The following is a 26,795-nucleotide window of genomic DNA, read 5'->3' on the forward strand; positions in this document are numbered from 1 at the left end:
CTGCCTTTTCCCCTTACCCCTGCACATACCCCTGTGTATTCCAGACCCGAACCACTCGCGTGAGATAGTTTTTCCTCACATCACATTTACTTCTTTTGCAAATCACTTTAAATCTGTGCCCTCTCATTCCTGATCATTTTGTGAGCGGAAACAGTTCCCCCCTACCTACTCTGTCGAGCTCCCTCATGATTTTGAACATCTCTATCAAATCACCTGTTAGCCTTCTCCTCTTCAAAGGAAAACACCCCTCCAATGTATTCTCATAACTGAAGTTTTTCATTCTTGGAACCATTCTTGTAAACCTCTTCTGCACTCTCTCCAATACGTTCTCAACGTTCATTTTGTAGGTTATTGAAATTAAACTAAAATGTGCTTCTAGTAAGATTTAATTTTATTTGGCTGCGTTATCACTTTTATATGGCATGGTTTTTCGTACTGGTACTCTTTGCATGGAACTTCTACCAGGAGACTTGCTTGGGGAGAGATAGTTCCATCATTCCAACTCAGTTAATGAACTATAGATTTTAGTGTACCATTTATACACAGTTGAATAAAACTGTATAAAAATTTATTTACTTTCACATTAACCCACATATCATACATTTCTGTGGTAGTTTTCAGCTCAGTTTAAGGTAATACTTAATAGTCCAGTCTTCTACATTTGGAAGTAAAAGTACATCTGTAAATTTATAATTTTTCACTAACAGTGAATTCTAAATTCAAGATGCAGTGCATTATAAAATGAACAAAAACAAAATTACAATGAACTGCTTTCCATTGATCGATGCAAATGAAGTAATTTGTATATATTTTAAGTATTAATGTTTATTGTAAAACCTAGGGACAACTGCATCCTTACTTTCAAAAAAATATGGAAATAAAGAGCAAATGTCAGTAAAATTGTAGCTGTGTTTTTTTACTCATTCTTGGACCTCTCGCTGGCAAAACAACAAAATAGCAGATGCTGCAAATCTGAGATAAAAACAAAAAATGCTGGAAATACTCAGGCAGCATCTGTGGAGAGAAAAAGAGTAAGCGGGCAAAATTTAATGTAGGCCATGGGGCTCTTTGCCAGCTGGAGAGCAAGAGAGATTCCTGCATCACCTACATTTGGGAGGGCCTGCCTAATTAACTGTGAATTAGGCACTTAACTGGGCTGCGACAGGCCTTCCCTGGGATCACGGACCCTGGGGACATAAATCCCCGGGTGAATGCCAGCTGCAGTGGGATGAGGCCCTTAAGTGGGCATTGATTGTTTTTAATTGTTTAATTCTCCCACCACCAAACTCACCTTGGGTGAGGGCATTAAAATCTAGCCGATGTTTCAGACAGACCTGAAATGTTTTCTCTCTACAGACGCTGCTTGGCTGCTAAGCATTTCCTGTATCTTCTGTTTATATTTCCACAGGCAAAGCTCCCATTTAATGTCCATCCCTGGATGGCCAGAGGAAGTGGTGATTAGCCTTTTTCTTGAATCATTGGAGTGATTTTGATAGTGGGTAGGCCACTCAGCCAGTTAAGAGTCAATCATGCTGATGTGGGACTGGTATTGAATATCGACCATCCAGGAAGGAATGACTACATAATATCTTGTAAACATTTTTGATAATGTTTTGGTAAATTTCCTGATGCCATCCTTGTCATAACATCCACTCATGTATATAATGAGATGCAGACTGGCAGTGATTGACACACAGGATTACCAGTAAGCACACAATACAGTGCAGCCAATCACCAGACAGCACACTGCCACTATAAAGTCAGAGGGCACTAGGTTTCCCGCTCTCTCGGGATCCAGCCACTGAGACAGTCAGAGTCCACGACCTAGCAAGTGCAAACACCATGCGGTAGCTAGTAAGTCTGGTCAGGCTACTACAAGGTCGCCAGTCAGTTCAGTATAGTGTTGATCCACAGCTGAATATATATATCAGTTCTATCGTTGAATAAAACAGTGTTGGATCTTCTCCAGTGTTAGACGTCTGTTTCTAGCTTCCCTGCATCGAGTGCAGTCCACATCGAACCTACCTGCCTAACACATCACGGTACCAGAGTGATACTGATCTTGATGGACTTACCTCGAGTGAATCAGCATTGACCAGCAAGCAGCCATCCGGTGAAATGGAAAACATCCAGCCTCCTCTGCAGCACCGCATCTCCGGCAACCTCGGCGTCAATTGGAAAATCTTCAAGCAAAAGTTCCTCTTGTACATCGGGGCCTCCGACCTCGAAGCAGCATCGGATGCCAGGAAGATCGCGCTATTTCTCTCCACCGTGGGGGACCACGCCATCCACATCTACAACTCCCTCACGTTAGCTGATGGCAAAGACAAAACAAAATTCAAAACAGTCCTGCTGAAGTTTGACAGCCACTGCAACATTGAGGTGAATGAGAGCTTTGAACGGTACATTTCCCAGCAAAGGCTTCAGGGTGAGGATGAACCTTTTCAGTCCTTCGTGACCCATCTCCGCATCCTAGCGCAGTCATGTAACTATGACTCGACGGCTGATTCCATTATCCGGGATCAGATCGTTTTCGGGGTCCACTCCGACTCCCTTCGGCAGCAGCTCCTGAAAGTCAAACAGTTGACCCTCTCTGTCGCTATCGAGACGTGCGTTGTCCATGAGCATGCTAAGAATCGTTACTCCCACATCAGGGCGGCAGAAACTGCAAAGCTGGCCTCCCACGAGGCGGAACGGGTGCAGGCCATTGCACAAATGCAGGGCCTGAGCATCGAGGAGAGTGGTCGTTTCGCGCGCTTTTCCCGGGTCCCTGCGCATGCGCGCCATGACCGAGTGGACGACGAGCCCAACAACCCGACTGCGCAGGTGCGTACGTCGACCGACCGTACTGCGCATGCGCGATGGCGCACGGAACGCGCTGGCGTCGGCGTCATGATGTGTCAGAATTGTGGCTACGCCCATTTTAAGCGGCAATGTCCTGCAAAAGGACGCCGGTGTCTCCAGTGTGGCAAGCTTGGCCAGTAAGCAGCCCTTTGCGGATCTGCTCCACTGCTCAGCAGCCAGCGATCCCAGCTGTAGAGCAGAAGTATCCGATCAGTACAGCAAGGCATGCCAGATTCCAATCCCGACAGCCCAACAGACCCTGATGCTGACTGCCTCAAGTCCCCACACCGGGTGGGCATCATAACTACACATGCGCTGCCTTCCACCACACCTGTGCAACGTCTCTTGATCCTCAGAGTGGATCCCGACGACGAGTGGTGTGCTGTCCTCACAGTTAACAATGCTCGCATCCGATTTAAACTGGACACCAGCCCATCAACGAGCCTCATCTCAAAATCCGACCTCGACACCATCCGCGCCAGACCAAGCATTCTTCCACCGGCCTGCCAGCTCCTTGACTACAATGGCAATGCCATAGCTGCCAGTGGCTCCTGTCAACTAGGGATATCCAACAAGGCGATCAAGGCGACACTGCGGTTTGAAATCGTCGGGCCTGACAGAGCGTCCCTGCTCGGTGCTCGAGCCTGCAAGCTCCTGAATCTGGTTCAGCGAGTCCACACCATGTCATCATCATCGGCGACGGCCTCGCCTAATGGAAACTTGCAAGCCGATATAGATGACATTATCACGCAGTACCACAGCATATTCGATGGAATGGGCACGCTCCCATACCGATATAAAATCCTGCTCAAGCCGAACGCCACCCCTGTAATTCATGCACCACGTCGGGTGCCGGCACCCCTCAAGCAATAGTCTGAAGAAGCAATTACAGGACCTCCAAGACCAGGGCATCATATCGAAGGTCACAGAGCCAACCGACTGGGTCAGCTCCATGGTCCGCGTAAAGAAGCCGCCAGGGGAGCTTCGCATTTGCATTGACACTAAGGATCTAAACCGCAACATCATGCGGGAGCATTACCCGATACCAAAACGTGAAGAGTTGACCAGTGAGATGGCTCATGCCAAACTCTTTACTAAGCTGGATGCCTCCAAGGGTTTTTGGCAAATACAGCTGGACGCGTCCAGTCGCACGTTGTGCACGTTCAACACCCCGTTCGGTCGCCACTGCTACAACTGGATGCTTTTTAGGATCATATCTGCCTCCAAAGTATTTCATCGCATCATGGAGCAGATGATGGAGGGCATCGAGGGGGTGCGAGTATACGTTGACGACGTAATTATCTGGTCCACAACGCCCCAGGAACACATCGCTCGCCTCTAGAAGGTATTCCAGAAAATTCATGAACATGATCTCCAGCTCAACAGGGCCAAGTGCTCATTTGGTCAATTGGATATTAAGTTCCTGGGTGACCAAGTCACGCAGCAGGGCGTGCGGCCAGATGCCGACAAGGTCTCGACAATCAACGCCATGAAGACCCCGGAGGGCAAGAAGGCGGTCCACCGCTTCCTCGGGATGGTCAACTTCCTCGGGAAACTCATTCCCAATATGGCAATTCACACCACGGCCCTCCGCATCTTGTCAAAAAGTTAACGGAATTCCAGTGGCTGCCCACACATGAAGAGGAATGGCGCGAGCTGAAAGTAAAACTCACCACAGCCCCGGTCCTAGCGTTCTTCGACCCAACCAAGGAAACCAAGATATCGACTGATGCAAGCCAGGACGCCATTGGGGCGGTGCTCCTTCAGCAAGATGACTCCTCATCCTGCGCTCCAATATAGTGTCGACCCACAGCTGAATATGTATATCAGTTCTATCATTGAATAAAACAGTGTTGGATCTTCTCCAGTGTTAGACGTCTGTTTCTAGCTTCCCTGCATCGAGTGCAGTCCACATCGAACCTACCTGCCTAACACATCAATCCTCTGCCGGTTATTTTAAATACAACTGCCCAGGATATTGGGGATATTGACTTATTTTAAAACATTGGTGGTGGGATTTTCCATTTCTGAGCCTAAGAGCACGATTCTCCCAAAAGATTTCTAAGTTAATTTCTGGTGGGTTTTTCAGGGAGTTTCCCGCTGGCTCTGCCGGCGAGTTCCCCATCGCTATTCAATGACACTTAGTCACTTTTTTGGGTCCTGGGGAGTTTCTCCCAGGGGTAATGCCACCCCGCACACACATGGAGACTACTTCACACCCCCTAAGTGAGGACACCCTGCTATCACCCCTTTTCAAGCCTCCCCCCAAGCCCCCTTACAGCATCCCCTTCCTTCTAGGACCCTCACCCGTCACCCACCCAACCTCCCGGAGGCCCGTATTTACCTACCCTACACTCCCTCACTCTTCAAAACTTCCCTCCACCCTCATTTCATGGGCATATCTCCCCCTTGCCCCCTGACCCTTGGTAGTGCCGCCCTGGCACTCAAACACCCTTGCATTGGCACCCAGGCAGTGCTCCTGCTGGCTTGTCAATGCATTCTGGGCACCTTGGCAGTGCCCGGGTGGTAATGCCAAGGTGCCAGCTGGGCAGTGCCAAGGCGTTCCAGGGAGAGGGCTAGGGAGACACCCTGCACTTACCCTGACCACCCAGGGGTCTCGGATGGCCCGGGAGACCCCACAGGTGCCGTTCTGCCTCAATGTGGACCTGCACTGATCGGCGCCTGGCTGCCGCCTCACTGGGGATACCGAAGAATCGAGGGCCGGTGGATCCACGTGAGAAGATCGTAAGTAGGCTTACGACCTACTTCCGGGAGCGCCGTTTGGTCACACACATTTGGGGCAGAGTTCCAACTCCAATGTCTCGCGGGACTTCGGAGAATCCCACGAGGCTCGGAGGCTGTCGAGAGACTCGCTGGAAGCCTCTCCCAGCATTCTCCTGCCGCACCGCGCTCAAGAGAGATCACAATACGGCCGGAGAATTGCACCCTCAGTGTTGATGCCGACACAGAATTCATGGAGTGCCACGACAGCAAAACTGCCATCACACCTGGACTGATTCTGCTCTGTTAAGGAGCTAGCACCGGCACCACATGGAATACAATTGATTCTAATGATAAATGGTGCCGGATTCGCCAGTTGCGAATTCAACACTCAGGAGGCTGACAAGCTGCAGCCGCATATACACACTTCACTCCCCACACACACCATCCCAGCCAACAAAATGGCTGCAAGGAGAGCGGCCCCAAGATTTACCGATGCCGAGCATGAGTCGCTCCTGGATGGCCCGGCAGCCCACAGTCGCACGTCTCTGTGTCATACCTCCTCTCGATCCGTCATCAGCCACCATGTCGGTTTCACGATTTTTAAAAGCACAAGTGAACCGCGCCCTCGGAACTCGGCCCATCGGAGGACGAGAATCGCGGAGGCCCCGGAGAATACCAGGTCGGGCCCACTAATGACATGCAAACAGTGTTTATTGTATGTGCATTCCGGAACACATTGACGCTGCTGTCAAGGTGACGGAGAATTGCTATTTGGGTCAAATCAGTGCCGTAGAATTTTGTCGTCGAAACGTATTCTCCGCCCAATTGCGTTTCTTCGATTTCGGCATCAGCCAACGGAGAATCCCGCCCCTTATTCTTCAAAACCTCAATTTCTTAAATGTTCAGATGTTATATTCCAAAATAGACTTAAATACAACTCAAGGGTGAAACATAAAGAAATTGACTCCTGTTTCACGCAGACATTGAGAAAATGTTTGTATCTTAAATTTCTCAACTCTTTGCCACATTATTCAGCACTTGGAGGGTGAAACATTCACAGCAGGTGGCTGTTAAATAGATGATAGTGGACTTCCGGGTGCGGCGATGACCAGCTGAGTCGCACGTTTCGGCAGCTCCCGGTGAAACGGACTTTTGGGCTCTTGATAGGAGCCCCAACGGCAATTTTGATGGCTATAAACACTGTGCGGTAAACCAGAAGGGAATCCCCCCTGGATACGGATGAAAAAAGGAGGAGAAAGTGGCCGGATTGCAGTGGATCCTTTAGAACAGCGGCAAGGAAGGCAAGCAAAAACCAAGATGGCGTCGGAAGGTGGCAGTTTAACATGGGGCCCTGAACAACAAGAGTTCTTGAAATGCTGTGTGGAAGAGCTCAAAAAGGAAATGAAGAAAGAGCTGTTGGCCCCGATACTACAGGCGATCGAAGGGCTAAAGGAGGAACAAAAGACCCAGGAGCGGGAGCTTCGGGTCGTGAAGGCAAAGGCAGCCAAGAATGAGGACGACATACAGGGCCTGGTGGTGAAGACGGAGATGCATGAGGCACATCAGAAACGATGTGTGGAAAGGTTGGAGGCACTGGAGAACAACGCAAGGAGGAACAACTTGAGGATTCTTGGTCTTCCTGAAGGTGCGGAGGGAGCGGACGTCGGGGCATATGTGAGCACGATGCTACACTCGTTAATGGGAGCGGAGGCCCCGGCGGGACCGTTGGAGGTGGAGGGAGCATACCGAGTGATGGCACGAGGACCGAGAGCAGGAGAAATTCCCAGAGCCATAGTGGTGAGATTCCTCCGTTTTAAGGATAGAGAAATGGTCCTTAGATGGGCAAAGAAAACTCAGAGCAGTAAATGGGAGAACGCGGTGATCCGCGTTTATCAAGACTGGAGTGCGGAGGTGGCGAGAAGGAGGACGAGCTTTAATCGGGCCAAGGCGGTGCTTCATAAAAAGAAGATAAAATTTGGAATGCTGCAACCGGCAAGACTGTGGGTCACATATCGAGGGAGGCACCACTACTTTGAGACGGCGGATGAAGCGTGGACTTTTATTGTGGAAGAAAAACTGGAATGAGCGGGTTATTAAAAAGAACGTTTGAACAAAGTGGTGGGGCGAATGTGGGGGGCGAAGAGAGGGGTTAAAAAGGGGGGAAAGAGGAGTTTTATGTACTAATCCTGCGATGTGGTAACTTTTCTCTCTTCCACAGGTGGTGATGGGGGGAGGAGGGGAGGTGGAGGAGATGGGGCGTTGGCCATTGGGGGCGGGGCCAAGGGAGAAGCGCGGGCTTGGTTCCCGCGCTATGATAATCATGGCGGGAATAGAGAAGCAGGAAGGAGGGGGCGTCGCACGGTGCGAGCCGAGGTCACGGGGGGAAGCCGAGGTCGGCCAGAGTTTGCTGACTTCTGGGAGCAACATGGGGGGAGTAATTACGCTAGCGGGGGATCTAGCGGGGGGGGTGGGAGGGGGGAATTACTGGGTTGCTGCTGCTGGGGAGAGGGGGGAGCTGGTATGGGAGGGGATGGGCGGGGGGGCACCGCCTGGGGGAGATACAGCTGCGTGGGAACCGGGTGAGGAGCTGGAAAAAGGGGATGGCTAATCGACAAGTGGGGGGGGTAGGAAGCCCCCCAACCCGGCTGATCACGTGGAACGTGAGAGGGCTGAACGGGCCGATAAAGAGGGCACGGGTACTCGCACACCTTAAGAAACTTAAGGCAGATGTGGTTATGTTACAGGAAATGCACCTGAAACTGATAGACCAGGTTAGGCTACGCAAAGGATGGGTGGGGCAGGTGTTCCATTCGGGGCTAGATGCGAAAAACAGGGGGGTGGCTATATTAGTGGGGAAGCGGGTAATGTTCGAGGCAAAGACTATAGTGGCGGATAACGGGGGCAGATACGTGATGGTGAGTGGCAAACTACAGGGGGAGACGGTGGTTTTGGTAAACGTATATGCCCCGAACTGGGATGATGCCAATTTTATGAGGCGGATGCTAGGACGCATTCCGGACCTAGAGATGGGAAAGCTGATAATGGGGGGAGATTTTAATACGGTGTTGGAACCAGGGCTGGATAGGTCGAAGTCCAGGACTGGAAGGAGGCCGGCAGCAGCCAAGGTACTTAAAGATTTTATGGAGCAGATGGGAGGTGTAGACCCGTGGAGATTTAGCAGACGTAGGAGTAAGGAGTTCTCATTTTTCTCCTATGTCCATAAAGTCTACTCGCGAATAGACTTTTTTGTGCTGGGAAGGGCGTTGATCCCAAAGGTGAGGGGAACGGAGTATACGGCTATAGCCATTTCGGATCACGCTCCACACTGGGTAGACTTGGAGATAGGGGAGGAAACAGAAGGGCGCCCACCCTGGAGAATGGACATGGGACTAATGGCAGATGAGGGTGTGTGTCTAAGGGTGAGGGGGTGCATTGAAAAGTACTTGGAACTCAATGATAATGGGGAGGTCCAGGTGGGAGTGGTCTGGGAGGCGCTGAAGGCGGTGGTTAGAGGGGAGCTGATATCAATAAGGGCCCATAAAGGGAAGCAGGAGAGTAAGGAACGGGAGCGGTTGCTGCAAGAACTTTTGAGGGTGGACAGACAATATGCGGAAGCACCGGAGGAGGGACTGTACAGGGAAAGGCAAAGGCTACATGTAGAATTTGACTTGCTGACTACGGGCACTGCAGAGGCACAATGGAGGAAGGCACAGGGTGTACAGTACGAATATGGGGAGAAGGCGAGCAGGTTGCTGGCACACCAACTGAGGAAAAGGGGAGCAGCGAGGGAAATAGGGGGAGTGAGGGATGAGGAAGGAGAGATGGAGCGGGGAGCGGAGAGAGTGAATGGAGTGTTCAAGACATTTTATAAAAAATTATATGAAGCTCAACCCCCGGATGGGAGGGAGAGAATGATGGGCTTTTTGGATCGGCTGGAATTTCCCAAGGTGGAAGAGCAGGAAAGGGTGGGACTGGGAGCACAGATCGAGGTAGAAGAAGTGGTGAAAGGAATTAGGAGCATGCAGGCGGGAAAGGCCCCGGGACCGGATGGATTCCCAGTCGAATTCTATAGAAAATATGTGGACTTGCTCGCCCCGGTATTGACGAGGACCTTTAATGAGGCAAAGGAAAGGGGACAACTGCCCCCGACTATGTCTGAAGCAACGATATCGCTTCTCTTAAAGAAGGAAAAGGACCCGCTACAATGCGGGTCCTATAGACCTATTTCCCTCCTAAATGTAGATGCCAAGATTCTGGCCAAGGTAATGGCAATGAGAATAGAGGAATGTGTCCCGGGGGTGGTCCACGAGGACCAAACTGGGTTTGTGAAGGGGAGACAGCTGAACACGAATATACGGAGGCTGTTAGGGGTAATGATGATGCCCCCACCAGAGGGGGAAACGGAGATAGTAGTGGCGATGGATGCCGAGAAAGCATTTGATAGAGTGGAGTGGGATTATTTGTGGGAGGTGTTGAGGAGATTTGGTTTTGGAGAGGGGTATGTTAGATGGGTGCAGCTGTTGTATAGGGCCCCGATGGCGAGCGTGGTCACGAATGGACGGGGATCTGCATATTTTCGGCTCCATAGAGGGACAAGGCAGGGATGCCCTCTGTCCCCATTATTGTTTGCACTGGCGATTGAGCCCCTGGCGATAGCGTTGAGGGGTTCCAAGAAGTGGAGGGGAGTACTTAGAGGAGGAGAAGAACACCGGGTATCTTTGTATGCGGACGATTTGTTACTATATGTGGCAGACCCGGCGGAGGGGATGCCAGAAATAATGCGGATACTTGGGGAGTTTGGGGATTTTTCAGGGTATAAATTAAACATGGGGAAAAGTGAGTTGTTTGTGGTGCATCCAGGGGAGCAGAGTAGAGAAATAGAGGACCTACCGTTGAGGAAGGTAACAAGGGACTTTCATTACCTGGGGATCCAGATAGCCAAGAATTGGGGCACATTGCATAGGTTAAATTTAACGCGGTTGGTGGAACAAATGGAGGAGGATTTCAAGAGATGGGATATGGTATCCCTGTCACTGGCAGGGAGGGTGCAGGCGGTTAAGATGGTGGTCCTCTCGAGATTCCTCTTTGTGTTTCAGTGCCTCCCGGTGGTGATCACGAAGGCTTTTTTTAAAAGGATCGAAAAGAGCATCATGGGTTTTGTGTGGGCCGGGAAGACCCCGAGAGTGAGGAAGGGATTCTTACAGCGTAGCAGGGATAGGGGGGCTGGCACTACTGAGCCTAAGTGAGTATTATTGGGCCGCTAATATTTCAATGGTGAGTAAGTGGATGGGAGAGGAGGAGGGAGCGGCGTGGAAGAGATTAGAGAGGGCGTCCTGTATGGGGACTAGCCTACAGGCTATGGTGACAGCCCCATTGCCGTTCTCACCGAGGAACTACACCACAAGTCCGGTGGTGGTGGCTACACTGAAGATTTGGGGACAGTGGAGATGGCATAGGGGAAAGACTGGAGCCTTGGGGGGGGTCCCCGATAAGAAACAACCATAGGTTTGCCCCGGGGGGGAATGTATGGGGGATATGGAATGTGGCAAAGAGCAGGAATAACGCAACTGAAAGATCTGTTTGTGGATGGGAAGTTCGCGAGTCTGGGAGCGCTGACCGAGAAATATGGGTTGCCCCAAGGGAATGCATTCAGGTATATGCAACTGAGGGCTTTTGCGAGGCAACAGGTGAGGGAATTCCCGCAGCTCCCGACACAAGAGGTGCAGGACAGAGTGATCTCAAAGACATGGGTGGGGGATGGTAAGGTGTCAGATATATATAGGGAAATGAGGGACGAAGGGGAGACTATGGTAGATGAACTAAAAGGGAAATGGGAAGAAGAGCTGGGGGAGGAGATCGAGGAGGGGCTGTGGGCAGATGCCCTAAGCAGGGTAAACTCGTCGTCCTCGTGTGCCAGGCTAAGCCTGATTCAGTTTAAGGTATTACACAGGGCGCATATGACTGGAGCACGGCTCAGTAAATTTTTTGGGGTGGAGGATAGGTGTGCGAGGTGCTCGAGAAGCCCAGCGAATCATACCCATATGTTTTGGTCATGCCCGGCACTACAGGGGTTTTGGATGGGGGTGACAAAGGTGCTTTCAAAAGTAGTGGGGGTCCGGGTCGAACCAAGCTGGGGGTTGGCTATATTTGGGGTCGCACAAGAGCCGGGAGTGCAGGAGGCGAGAGAGGCCGATGTTTTGGCCTTTGCGTCCCTAGTAGCCCGGCGCAGGATATTGTTAATGTGGAAAGAAGCCAAGCCCCCGGGGGTGGAGACCTGGATAAATGACATGGCGGGGTTTATAAAGCTAGAGCGGATTAAGTTCGTTCTAAGGGGGTCGGCTCAAGGGTTCACCAGGCGGTGGCAACCGTTCGTCGAATACCTCGCAGAAAGATAGACGGAATGGAAAAAAGAAGGCAGCAGCAGCAGCCCAGGATCGGTGGGGGGGGGGGGGGGGGGGTGGGGGGAAACCAGAAGGAATCTCAGGGTTGTTAATATATACTGTATAATATGTATAGGCCGTTGCTACAGATAATTATATATTGGACTGTTAAATTATATTTTTGGAGAGTGTTACTTGTGACAAGGCAGTTGCCAATTAGGGTTAGTTTTCATTTTTGTTATTTATTATTTATTCACTTTCTGTTTATAAAATAGGTCATTGTTATTTGTGTTGTTATAATATTGTGTAAAGGATGCACAATGTACTGTGTTGGTTGACCAAACATTTTCAATAAAATATTTTATTTTTAAAAAAATAGATGATAGTGGATTCACTCACCCCGATTGACGTCATTGGAAGGGACGATCAGGAACGTATAATGCACATTCGATCACTAATCCCTGTTTTACACCACTGCCGAAGTACCATCGGGATTTTTGACCAAACCTTGTTATTCTGATCCACTTGTCTAAATTTATCAAAGATCGGTATGCATTCTCTGCCATGACTGTCCAGGGTCTTCTTCCTGAAAGTACTTATACAACTGCCCTTTGTAGAGTTGCATTAATTGTGGAAATTAAAGGATTGGCTTCTTGAACAGTCATGTTACTGGAACCTGCAGGAGGAGCTGGAGGATGGAGGGCAGGCGCCGGCAAGCCGCCGGCAATCCCGGAGGAGCAGGGAGCCCTCATCCTACCCCAATTCTCCTAGGACGTGGCTTTGCCCTTCAGCTCATCCCCTCTCTTCCCCCCCCATCCCTCCTTCCCCCCCCCCAATCTGCCCCTCCCCCATTCCCCTCCATTAACCCATTTCCCTCTTCCTCCCCGCATTCCTGGCCCTCCCTCGCACCCCCCCCCCTTCCACCAACTTCCCTGTTCTACCTTCCAAGGGCCTGTGTAACATCAATCCAGAGTGATGGGCCTGTGTTGGCAGTGTCAGCGAGTCAATATACAAGGCAGGAAAGTGAAGATCACTCACTGTGAGGAAAGCTCTGATGCTCCTCAGTTTGTGCCAAAGTCTGACTCCTGTCTTCTTGCTGACAGGGTGCTCACACCCATCCTCTGGATGGGGTCTGCTTCGGGGCCGTTTATTCTTGGACCACTGTGCCGGGGAGCAGAGGTGTGTTGGGAGCGGAGGGTAACAGAGGGCGGGGGCACAGGCAGGCCAGCTGTGAATATTACCGTGACAGAGGCTTCATGTGTTATCAGGGGCAACATGCTTTAATTGTGAACATTTGACATTTCCATCCCCCCTAGCTACAGAGAGCCTGGAGCCCGAGCACCCTGGCTGACTTACCTGTGTCATGGGCATCGCTGTGCCACCCTTATCTGCCCGCTGCTCTTGAGATGTGCCGGTGTCAGGAGGGGGAGATTTGGAAGAACTGGAGACTGCCGTCGCCTCCTTGGTGGCAGGCCCCAGGTTGACCTCCAGCGCTTCCTCCTCCCTGACGGAGCCCTGGGGATCTCCATGGGATGGAAAGACAGCTGGAGTGGGCACTTGAGGTCTTTGAACCATCTGGGGGCTTCCCATTGTCTGCACCATGATTTCAGCGATGCTTCTCAGCGACTGGGCAGTGCCTCACAATGTCCACCTGCATCTGGGACATGTCCCTCAATGACTGGGACATGATGTCAAGGCCCTCAGCCATGACCATTCCAAACTAAGCTATGCCTAGGGCACCACCACTCAAGACATGGACGTCGTGCTCCAGGTTTTCCACTGCAGCCACCATCTTGGTGCCACACATCATCTCTAACGCCCGTAGTCTTTGGGACTCCCCAATCGGCTATGCACTTGCTGAAATGTCGCTGGCATCCCCTCCTGAATCTCACAGCCGTCTCCTAGCATCTCCAACAGCTCTAGGAAACCTTTTCCCAGGTTTGGAAAAGATTGTTTTGGATGTTTGAGGGGCTGGGCAGAACTTATAGAGGGGGAAAAAATCTTATTTTGAATAAATATAGGAGAAGGCTTTGGAAATCGAACGAGAGGTCATGAAAGTTGCCACCAAGGCAGGCTTTGGAAAAGCCTGAACGAATGTCCCTAACAGGAGAAAAACTGCTTTGTAAATGCAAGTATTGCCTTTATCTGTCGTTGTAACTGGCATGAAAGTTGCATGTTTGTTTAAAGTGCTGTTTAATGGGAACTAGTGTGCTACAATTAAGAAACTACTTGTAATCTATTGTAAGTTTAAACGTTTAAATATTGTTTATTTTATTTTGGTTTTAATAAAGTTTGTTTATAAAATAACCAAGTCCTATTTCTTACATTATCACTCCTGGAATGAATCGATCTTTCCGCACCATCTTAAAACTTAAGTTATGACTCTGGTCCAGTCTCTTGGCCATTGTTAAGAGCTGACCAGGCACCTATAACAGTAAAATACCCAGAAAAGCCAAGGAGAAAAAGGCAGACAGTTGAAGTTTGGCAACCAAATCTGAGGCTTCTTAAAGCAGAAAATATGGCAGAGGCAGTCTCTGGGGCTCCGGCCACTCCACTAACGGCCAAGGTGTTTTTGAGTACCTTGCGAAAGAATTTGCTAAGCACTTACAGGTTGCATCAGAGGACCTCCACAAATTGATGGAGGAGGCCTTGGCCCCATCCAAGTGGCTCTAGAGAAGATCGACAAAACTGGGAAAGCCCATGGAGCCATGATAAAAGCCATGGAAGTGACCCTTTCAAGACATGGTGATCAGATTGCCTCACTGGAAGTAAAGATTTCTCTGGTGGCTGAAGCGAATAAGTCGCTGAAGGCCAAGGGAAATGAGAATTGGTCCAGGAGACAAAATGTTCGAATTGTGTGGCTGGCAGAGGAATGGAAGGCCCAACGGCCGCAGAGTTCTTTGCAGGGATGTTGGGTAAGATGGTGGGGGAGGTGGACTCACATCCCCTCCTGAGTTGGACCGAGCCCACCATACACTCCGGCAGGGGCCTAGTCCTGAGGATCCACCACATGCAGTAATAGTGACATTCCTTAGTTTCAAAGTGGAAGAGCAAGTTCTGAGATGGGCGAGGGAGCACCGTGACTTCAAATGGGGAGGCCACACCATCAGGTTTTACCAAGACATGGGAGCGTAGCTGGCAAAGAAGAGGGCTGCGTTCAACAAAGCCCTGTACAAAAGTGGATTCGGTGTGGTGTACCCTTCATGGTTAAGAGTAACTTTCCTGGGAAAGGACTATTTATTAGATGTCTAGGGAGAGACGGACTCCTTTGTAAAGAAATACAGATTGCGCGCGGTGTGGCTAAGTTTTTGGGTGTTAGGGACAAGCATGTTAAAGGGTCGATTTTTGGGGGTTCCAGTTTATTTTTGTATTTTCCTGTTCTTGTTGGAGTTGAATTTTTACAGTTGGTGCTTAAGGTTTGGGGTTTAGTTTCATATGGGCTTCTGTTCTGATTGTTATTCAAATATATAGCTCTTTGTTGGAGCGTAATGGGACATGGGGTTTTAATATGTTGTTGTTTGTAGCCATTTTTTTTCATTCTAGTTGGGAGCCACCCTGCTAACCTAAGAGTTAGCTAACGGGAGCAGGTTTGAAGGGTTGGCTGCAGCTCATTATAGTAGTTTTTTTTAGATAATGAGCTTAGAGTTTTTGTCTTGTTTAGGTTTAGATTTGTCAGTAGATGACTTCCGGTTGAGCTCCATAGGGGGAAGACGGGCACAGGGCAGCTTCCGCTAAAGGACTAAACTTTCAGGGTTTTTTTTTGTTTGTTTGTTTGTTTAATCCGGGGGGGTATTTTTATTCTTGTTTAAAAAAAGAGAGAACCCACGCAGCGCTCACCCGGCGGTACGAGCAGGAAGAAAAAAGCCGCAACAATCCGGACCGACGGTAAGCTGAGGCCCGTGGGAGAAATAAGTGTGCGAGAGAAGCTGGAGAATTTTTTTTTTAAAGGTGCGTGAGGAACCGCAGGCGAAGGATCAGAAGCGGCCGAGGAGAGTCACGTCCCCGAACAGAACTAGCGCCTAAGAGCACAAGCCTGCGAGCCTGCCCGACCGAGCCCCCCCCCCACCCACTGCAGAGCGTTGGGTGGCAGAAGCGGCAGCCCGGACCGCGAAGCCAGAGACACAAGCGCTCGAAAGCGGAGCCAGCGGGGCCAAAGACCAGGAGAGAGAGAGAGAGAGAACCTCCTCCCCCTCGCCACGGACCGGCAGCGACCACGTGGTGAGCGGCGAGACAAAGAGGGACTCCCGTCTGCACCAGGAAACGTCTCTCCCAAACCCTCCTGACCCAGTGAGAAGGAAGGGAAAAAAAGAGAAGGAGGAAAAAGAAAAGTAAATAAATAAATAAAGAGACAAGGAAAGAGAGAAAGAAAGAGGAAGGGAGGAAGGTAACCAACCACAACCCCCCCCCCCCCCCCCACCAACAAAAAAGAAAGGGAAACCCGAAGCCCGAGGCAGACCCAGCGAGAGCAGAGGAGCGGGGGAAGTGAGAGCAACTCCAGGGTAAGGAACAGCAGCGGGGGAAGAAAGAGAGAGACAGATGGCTGGAGGAAAGAAAAACACCAAGGTGAAGGGACAGCGAGACGCAAGCAGCAGCGAGGGGAAGGCGCATGAGCGGCGGACGCGCAGGCAGGCGGCCCCACAAGACGAGCCAGAGGTACAGGCGAGCCCGAAAGGGAAAACGATGGCGGACCAAGCAGCGGAGTGTGAGCAGGACGCAGCGACCAGCGTAAAGGAGGCGCTCTGGTCGGAGCTCCAAGCAATGATGAAGGAGACGACGCACAAAATGCAGCAGACCATCGAAGGGAAGTGAAGGCGCAGATAAAACCGATTCTGGAGTTGGGGAATCCCGCCCCTTGTCTCTCTCTCAATGCAATGGGAGTGGAGCGAGGTAAATGAGGGTGTGAAAAGCAGACAGGAGGGCGAGACAAGAGCCAGTGGGAGGAAGGTTAAACAGGGCCAGAATTGGCCGAATACTGGGAGGAGGGCCACCATACTAGCGAGGAGAGCCAGCACGGGAGGACAAGAAGGAAGGAGGGCCGCGGCGCCCCTCTCAGGGGAGGGGGAGCATCTAGCACATGCGGGGGGGGGGGGCAGAAGGGGGGGAGAACGCAGGGGGACGACAAAGGTACAAGGGCCAAGAGGGGAGAGGAGGCTGGGGGAGAGCGGAGAAGCAAAGAGAAGGGTGAGATAGTGAAGCAGTACAGACATAGGCCACGGCGGGCATGGAGCAGGCCGAGGAACCAAGAGGGCTCCGCAAACAGCCACTCGAGAGGGCATCAGGGCGGAGGGAGACCCCGGAGAGCAGGGGCGTACCCATGTGGCATACACACAGCTGGTGGCCGCATTGGGTGCCCCTGGGCAAAGGGAAAACCCTGAGCGCTGGGGCCTCACCCCATGGTCAGATCGATGTCCCTGGCCAGTTTGGATGGTTCCCTAGCAAAGGGAAACCTCGGAGTGCAGGGTTGATGCACGATCAATAACCTCAGAAACAAGATTGGAGACAATTGGCGGCTTTAATACGCTAGATGTTTCCCCCAGCAGCGCAGGGACAGAAGAAAGCTGCCGGGGCGGCACGGGGTCTTATACCCTGCCTTGCAGGGCGGAGCTAACATACAAGCTTAACCAATGGGAACAAGTACATTCTCCACCAATGGTATTCCGGCATTACTAGGTACCGTAATCCTCCTAACACAGACTACCACAAGGGGTGCGTCCACCAGGTAAGTATGAGTGATCCCTTAGGACCGGGGGGGGGGGGGGGGTCAGAAACCCCCCACCAGGATTGTTACCTGGAATCTAAGGGGACTCAACGGCCCAGTGAAAAGATCCAGAGTGTTCGCCCACCTAGGAAGCCTAAAATCAGACATAATCTACCGACAAGAGACACACCTGAGGGAGAAGGACCGACTGCTGGTAAGGAAGGGCTGGATGGGACAGACATACCATTCATGCTATGGGACGAGGGCTAGGGGGTAGCAATATTAATTAGCAAAAGGACGAGGTTTACGGAAACCAAGACAGTTACGGACCCAGGGGGAAGGTACATATGGTCAGCAGTGTCCTGGAAGGGGCACCGGTTGTATTGGTAAATGTGTACGCTCCCAACTGGGACGACACAGAATTCATAAAGAAGACCATGGCGGAAATCCCCGACATTGACACACACCGACTGATTATGGGGGGCGACTTTAACTGTGTACAGGGCCCACTGACCGATCGATCAAACCCCAGAATGGGGAATAAGTCTGGCATGGCTAGGGAACTAGGGGCCTTCATGGAACAGATGGGGGTGGTGGACCGATGGAGGTTCCTGCACCCGGGAGAAAAGGAGTTCTTGTTCTTCTCGCAGGTGCACAAGGTATACACCCGTATCGACTTCTTTGCAGTGGGGAAATCGGTGCTTCCAGGGATCACGGGAACGGACTACTCCGCGATCGTTATCTCCGACCACGCTCCACACTATATGGATGTGAGGTTGGAGACAGGCTGGGCCCAGCGCCCCACATGGAGGCTGGACACGGACCTCCTGGCCGACTAGGCTTTCTGACAAAAAATATCGCAGGCCATAGGCAATTACATTAGTAACAACCAAAACGGGGAGGTCTCACCTTCCACGTTCTGGGAGGCACTGAAGGCCGTGATCAGAAGAGAGATCATTGCCTACAAGGCAAGTAGAGATAAGGAGGAGAGGGTGGCCAGGCAACAGCTAGTGGACTCCATTCTGGAATTCGATAGAAAGTACTCTGAGGCCCCGACCATAGAGCTGCTGGCGGAGAGGAAAAAGCTGCAAATGGACTTTAACCTGCTATTCACTAGGAAAGCAGTGCACCAACTCCGCCAGACACGGGGGACCTTCTACGAAGATGGAGACAAGGCTGGCCACCTAAAGGCTCACCAGCTGAGAATGCACGCAGCCACGAGGGAAATAGCGCAGGTTAAGGATAGCAGAGGCAGACTGGTAACAGAGCCTTAGGAGGTCAATCGGGCATTCGAGACCTTCTACCGGAGACTGGACACCTCCTAGCCCCCCGACGGGGACGCGGGGATGAAACTGTTCCTAGACGGACTGGAACTACCAGTGGTGGGGGAAGACAGACAGGGGGGAGCTGGAAGCACCAATAGACCTGGGAGAAATCATGGAGAGCATTAGCTCCATGCAGGCGGGGAAGGCACCGGGACCCGACGGGTTCCCGGGGGACTTCTACAAAAAATTTGCACCAGTCCTGGCCCCACACCTAAGGGACATGTTCGCGGACTCACTGGCAAGGGGCACCCTGCCCCCAACGCTAGAGCGGGCCACAATTTCACTGATACCCAAAAAAGATAAAGACCTGACAGAATGTGGATCATACAGACCCATTTCACTGCTGAATGTGGATGTGAAAATACTCGCAAAGGTTCTGGCCAAAAGGCTGGAGGGCTGTGTACCAGAGGTGGTCGCAGAGGACCAAACGGGCTTTGTCAAGGGTAGGCAGCTCACAGCGAACATCAGGCGGCTGCTGAATATGATAGTGACCCCCCCCCCACCCCACCCCCGGGGGAGGGAACACCAGAGGTGATTGAAGTATTGAGCACTCTGATACACAGACGAACCAACACGGTTGCGTATGGTACAACACAGTTTTATTTCAATCAACTATTAACATAATAAACTCTGGTACTCAGCACATGGTGAACGTCTGAGTGGCTGGCAATGAGGTCTGTGTCCTGAGCCGTCTCCTGTTCGAGTGCCCAGGAAGTGTTGTGTTCCCTGTTTTGTACTGTGTATGCTCTTGTCTGTGATTGGCTGTCGTGTTGTGTGTGTTGATTGGTCCGTTGATCTGTCCATCATTATGCATGTATGTATGCACTATGATGTTCACCTGAATATCATGACATCCCCCCTTTTTTACAAGATTATGTTCCTACGTGGTTATAAATAGAGATGTGTACTGAGTGTAGCTAAATGTGTGTGCAATATTTACAGCATGTACATGGGGCTTAACTATATACAAGGGACGATGTCGGGCGTGACATGATAACGAGGTTGTACCATAAACAAAGAACGGGGAAATGTTGAACGATAAAACGAATTCCTGTAACAATAAGAACATAAACATATTAACACAGTGGTTGCATGAGTTCAATGTAAAAACAGTCTCATAAGTCCAGTCAAGTAGGTGGGCGACGAATTCGGGTTGACCGCCTCAAGGGTGGGTCTGGAATCATCGGCTGAGGAACAGGCCTGGCCACGGGCGACGACAGAAGGGGCATGGTAGCAGGCAGTTCCATGAAGTCGATATCAGGAACAACAGGAGGGCACGGTGTCAGTGTAAGGTCTCTTAGCGAGCGTGGAAGCAGGCGAAGAGGCCGGCAATTGCGCATACGAACGGATCTATCAGGCATGCAAACCAGGAACGAGCGGGGAGCCACGCGTCGGAGAACTTCTGCAGGTGCTGACCAGCCACCTTCTGGTAGATGGATGCGGACTTCGTCTCCAGGGGCCAGGGCGGGAAGATCAGTTGCCCGTGTGTCATATGACCTCTTCTGGCGACCGCGCTGCAGTTGCATCCTGTGTAGTACCGGAGCATGGTCGATTGTGGGCGCCAGGATGGAAGGCACAGTGGTCCTGAGGGCGCGACCCATCAACAGCTGGGCTGGTGAGAGACCAGTGGCTAGTGGGGCCGAGCGATAGGCCAGCAGGGCGAGGCAGAAATCCGATCCGGCAGCAGCAGCCTTGCAGAGGAGCCGCTTGACAATGTGAACGCCCTTCTCTGCCTTTCCATTGGACTGGGGGTGCAGAGAGCTGGACGTCACGTGTGTGAAGCCATACGAGGCAGCAAACGATGACCATTCCTGGCTGGCGAAACAGGGCCCATTGTCCGACATGACAGTCATCGGAATGCCGTAGCGAGCGAAGGTGACTTTGCAGGCCCTTATGACAGCGGACGACGTCAAATCGTGAAGGCGTATGACGTCTGGGTAGTTGGAGAAGTAGTCAACGACGATGACATAGTCCCTGCCGAGCGCGTGAAAGAGGTCCACACCCACCTTCGCCCAGGGGGACGTCACCAGCTCATGGGGCAGAAGCGTCTCAGGAGGTTGCGCCGGCTGAAACCTCTGGCAGGTGGGGCAGTTGAGCACCACATTGGCAATATCGTCACTGATGCCCGGCCAGTATACCGCCTCTCGGGCTCTCCGTTTGCACTTCTCGACCCCCCAGCTGGCCTTCGTGTAGTTGGTCGAGAACCAGCTTGTGCATGCTGTGCGGAATCACAATCCGGTCCAGCTTTAGAAGGACACCATCAATGACGGCCAGATCATCTCGGACATTGTAGATCTGCGGGCACTGTCCTTCGAGCCACACTCCCGTCATGTGGCGCATCACATGTTGTAGAAGGGGGTCGGCCGCAGTCTCTCGGCGAATACGGGCCAGACTGGAGTCGTCAGCTGGCAGATTTGCCGATGTGAAGGCCACCTGCGCTTCGACCTGACAGACGAACCCCTCCGAATCGGGCGGTGTGCTCACTGCTCTTGATAGGGCATCCGCGATGATAAGGTCCTTCCCTGGGGTGTAGACAAGTTGGAAGTCATACCTCCTAAGTTTAAGTAGGATGCGCTGGAGGCGAGGGGTCATCTCGTTCAGGTCCTTGTTTATGATGCTGACCAGGGGGCGATGGTCAGTTTCAACAGTGAACCGGGGAAGACCATATACAAAGTCATGGAACTTGTCTAAACCGGTTAGCAAGCCCAGGCACTCCTTTTCGATCTGCGCGTAGCGCTGCTCTGTGGGGGGTCATGGCCTGCGATGCATAGGCGACCGGGGCCCATGATGCAGTGTCATCCCGCTGCAGGAGCACTGCCCCAATGCCGGACTGGCTGACATCAGTCGAGATTTTAGTGGCACGAGACGTGTCGAAAAACGCCAGTACCGGTGCTGTGGTGAGCTTGAGTTTGAGCTCCTCCCATTCCTGCTGGTGTGTGTGCTGCCACTGGAACTCCGTGGACTTTTTGACGAGGTGGCGCAGAGCGGTCGTGTGGGAGGCAAGGTTGGGAATGAACTTCCCCAGGAAGTTGACCATGCCTATGAAGCGTAGCACTGCTTTCTTGTCTGCCGGCTGCGGCATGGCTGTGATCGTGCTCACCTTGTCTGCATCCGGACGGACCCCTGACCGGGAAATGTGGTCCCCCAGGAACTTCAGCTCGGTTTGGCCGAAAGAACACTTGGCTCTGTTGAGGCGCAGGCCGTTTTCACATATGCGTGCAAAGACGCGCTGGAGACGATAGATGTGCTCCTGTGGTGTGGTGGGCCAGATCATGACATCGTCCACGTATACGCGCACCCCTTCGATGCCTTCCATCATCTGCTCCATGATCCTATGAAAGACCTCGGATGCCGAGGTGATGCCAAATGGCAATCAGTTGTAGCAGAACCTGCCGAACGGGGTGTTGAAGGTGCACAGCTTTCGGCTGGACGGATCGAGTTGGATCAGCCAAAAACCCTAAGAGGCTTCCAGTTTCGTAAATATTTTCGCCTGGGCCATTTTGCTCATGATCTCTTCCCGTTTGGGTATGGGGTAATGTTCCCTCATAATATTGTTATTGTGGTCTTTTGGGTCAATACAGATCCGGAGCTCGCCGGAGGGCTTCTTGACACACACCATGGAGCTGACCCATGGCGTGGGCTCCGTGACCCTGGATAGGACCCCTTGGTCCTGGAGATCCTGCAGCTGCTGCTTGAGGTGGTCTTTGAGTGGCGCAGGGACCCTGCGAGGTGCGTGAATGACCGGTGTGGCGTCTGGTTTGAGCCGAATTCTGTAGGTGTATGGCAGTGTTCCCATGCCCTCGAATGCCTCCTGGTTGTGGGCGAGGAGCGATTGGAGCTGTGCGTTGAACTCTGCATCCGGGAAGTCAGACGTGCCATCTGGAGAGAGAGAGTGGACTCATTGCACGAGGTGGAGAGCCTTGCATGCCTGTGCGCCTAGCAAGGAGTCCTTCGATGAGCCGACTATCTCGAATGAGAGTGTGGCCGTGTGTGTGTTGTGTGTCACCTGGAGCTGGCAGGATCCCATAGCCGGGATAACGTTCCCGTTGTAGTCGACCATCCTGCACCGGGACGGCCGAATTGGTGGCCTCACCTTCATGGCGTAGAAGGCTGACCATGCTATGAGGTTGGCGGAGGCGCCAGTGTCCAGGCGGAAAGTTATCGGCGATCGGTTGACCGTCAGGGTGGCACACCATTCATCACCCGGATTGATCGTGTTAACTCGGTTCCCATCAATGACCGCAACACGGAAGGCGCCTCGGTCATCTGTGTCACCGGTGTGGATGTCGTCTGGGCACGATTCGTAATGGGGAGGCTGAATGGTCCGCACGTTCCTGCGAGGTTGTCGGAGATGTGGAAGATCGACAGGTTGAGCTGCTCGACAGTAAGCAGCGTAGTGGCCCACATTGCCACAGCGTAGGCATTGTCGGGTTCTTGCGGGACATTGCCGCTTTAAATGTGCAGCTCCACAGTTGCCGCACGTCGTGACGTCATGGCGTTCGTTGCGCCACTGCGCATGCGCAGTTCGGTCTTGCGTTGAGCGCGCCTGCGCATCACGTCCCTCAGTGTTGATGTAGGTTGTGCGCGCCAGGCCTCGAAAAGCGCGCAAAATGGCCGACGTCGTCCGGGCCGCGGGCCGGGAGGAACTCGATCGCCTGGACCTGTTCGGCCTCGTGGGGCACCTGGCTCGCCGATCCGGCTGCGTGGGACCCCTGCTGTGCCGATTCGGTCGCCTGAAATTGTGCATAGAGGCTAGTCGCATTTTCGTGCAGGACACAGGCTTCGATTGCGGAGGCTAAGGTGAGGCCTTTTATTTTTAAGAGCTGCTGGCGTAGGGTGCCCGAGGCGACCCCAAAAACGATCTGGTCCCGAATCATGGAATCTGATGTGGTGTCGTAACCGCAGGACTGCGCGAGGATGCGGAGATGGGTGAGGAATGACTGAAAGAACTCATCCTTACCTTGCAGGCGCTGCTGGAGGAGATACCTCTCGAAGCTCTCGTTGACCTCGACGTTGAAGTGTTGGTCGAGTTTGAGAAGGACCGTCTTGTATTTGGATTTGTCCTCGCCTTCCGCGAACACCAGGGAGTTGTAGACATGGATGGTGCGCTGACCTGCGGTGGTGAGGAGGATGGCGATCTTTCTGGTGTCCGAGGCGCTCTCTTTTTCGTTGGCTTCCAGGAAGAGCTGGAAGCGTTGTTTGAACAGCTTCCAATTGACGCCAAGGTTCCCAGTGACTTGCAACGGCTGTGGCGTGTTGACGGTGTCCATGGCGCAGGATGGCAGATTGGTGGGTAGGTATCAAATCACTCCTGGTATCATGAAGTGTTGGGTACTCTGATACACAGACAAACCAACACGGTTGCGAATGGTACAACACAGTTTTATTTCAATCAACTATTAACATAGTAAACTCTGGTACTCAGCATATGGTGAACGTCTAAGTGGCTGGCAATGAGGTCTGTGCCCTGAGCCGTCTCCTGCTCGAGTGCCCAGGAAGTGTCGTGTTCCCTGTTTTGTACTGTGTATGCTCTTGTCTGTGATTGGCTGTCGTGTTGTGTGTGTTGATTGATGTGTTGATCTGTCCATCATTATGTATGTATGAATGTGCTATGATGTTCACCTGAATATCATGACAGTGATCATCTCCCTGGATGCAGAAAAGGCGTTTGACAGAGTCGAATGAAGCTATCTCTTCGAGGTACAGGAACGGTGTGGGCTAGGAGCGGGATTCACCGCCTGGGTGAGGCTCCTGTGCAATGCTCCCAAAGCGAGTGTCCGAACTAACACCACCAGCTCTGAATACTTCCAGCTGCAGAGAGGACCAAGACAGGGCTGCCCCCTGTCCCCACTCTTGTTCGCGCTAGCGATCAAACCCCTGGCGATAGCCCTGCCGGACGCGAAAAGCTGGAAGGGAATCAAGAGAGGAGCCAGAGAGCACAGAGTCTCACTCTATGCAGATGACCTGCTCCTCTAAGTCTCGAAGCCACAGGAGGGACTGAAGGCAATACTGCAAATACTGAAAGAGTTTGGAACCTTCTCGGGCTACAAACTTAACCTGGGCAAAAGCGAGACATTTCCAGTGAATCCAAAAGGGGGAGGGACAGAGCTGAAGGGGCTCCCGTTTAAAACAGCCCAGAACAGATTCCATTACCTGAGGATCCAAATAGCCAGAGACTGGACACAGATCCACAAGTGGAACCTGACCAGCCTGTTGGAGGAAGTAAGAAAAGACCTTCAATGGTGGGGCTCACTCCCACTCTCTCTGGCGGGAAGAGTGCAGACGATCAAGATGAACGTACTGCCAAGGTTCCTCTTCCTGTTTAGACCCATCTTCATCCCCAAGGCCTTTTTCCAAAACATAGACAGGCTAATCATGGCATTGTGTGGGGGGGCAAGAACCCGAGAATTCCCAAACCGACACTGCAAAGAGGGAAAGTCAGAGGGGGCCAGGCTCTACCGAACCTACAATACTGAACCTACAATGCCACCACTGGGCAGCAATGGCAGAAAAAGTGAGGGGATGGGTACAAGAACCCGACACAGATTGGGTACAAATGGAGGAGGCATCCTGTAAAGGAACGACCCTCCGGGCCCTGGCCACAGCAGCACTCCCATCCTCCTCAACAAGGTACACAACAAGCCCAGTGGTAGTGGCCACGTTGAGAACGTGGACCCAGTTGAGACAGCACTTCGGGATAACCAAAATGTCCCTTATGGCCCCCATCTGCGGCAATCACAGATTCCCCCCAGCCATGCTAGGTACCACCTTCAAAAGATGGAGGTGGGACGGGGGCACACTGACGGTCGGGGACTTCTACGTAGGGCGCAGACTGGCGACACTGGACGAACTGACGAGGAAGTGGAAACTAGCAAGAGGACAGGAATTGAGACACCTCCAAATAAAGCACTTCCTCAGCAAAGCGACAGTAGGTTACCCCGGGCCCCAGAAAGCACACTACTAGAGGACAAGCAACAAGAAGGGGGGCTATTTGGGAAAATATACGGACAGCTACTGGACAGAGCCCAAACACCACTGGACGGGACCAGACAAAAATGGGAGGACGAACTGGGGACAGAGGTAGGATGGGGACTCTGGAGCGAAGCACTGAGCAGGGTGAACTCCACCTCCTCCTGCGCAAGGCTCAGCCTAATGCAGCTCAAAGTGGTGCACAGAGCACACCTGACCAGAACCCGAATGAGCAGGTTCTTCCCGGAGGTGGAGGACAAATGTGAACGGTGCCAGAGGGGCCCGGCCAACCACACCCACATGTTTTGGGCTTGCCCCAAGCTTGCTGGGTTCTGGACAGCCTTCTCCGAGGCAATGTCCAAGGTTGTGGGGGTGAGGGTGAAGCCATGCCCAATAGTGGCAATCTTCGGGGTATCGGAGCAGCCAGAGTTACACATGGGGCAGGGGGCCAATGCCCTCGCTTTCGCTTCCCTAATAGCACGCCGGAGAATCCTGCTCGGCTGGCGATCGGCAGCACCACCCACAGCTGCAGACTGGCTCGCTGACCTCTCGGAATTTCTCCACCTGGAGAAGATTAAGTACGTCATCCGAGGGTCGGAGGACGGCTTCCTGGATACTTGGGGGCAGTTTGTCGGTCTGTTCCAAAACCTTAATGGAAGGAAGGCTATGGCAGGTGAGGACCTAGAAATGATCATTATCACTAAGGAGGTAGTGATGGGCAAGCTAATGGGAATGCCAGGGTACTAAAAGATGTGGTGGGGGAAATAGCAAATGTGGTCATGGTAGTTTGCCAAAATTCGCTGGACTCTAGGGCAATTCTGGCAGATTGGAAAACAGCAAAAATGACGCCATAGT

The sequence above is a fragment of the Scyliorhinus torazame genome, chromosome 4 (assembly GCF_047496885.1).
Source record: "Scyliorhinus torazame isolate Kashiwa2021f chromosome 4, sScyTor2.1, whole genome shotgun sequence".
Lineage (NCBI taxonomy): Eukaryota > Metazoa > Chordata > Chondrichthyes > Carcharhiniformes > Scyliorhinidae > Scyliorhinus > Scyliorhinus torazame.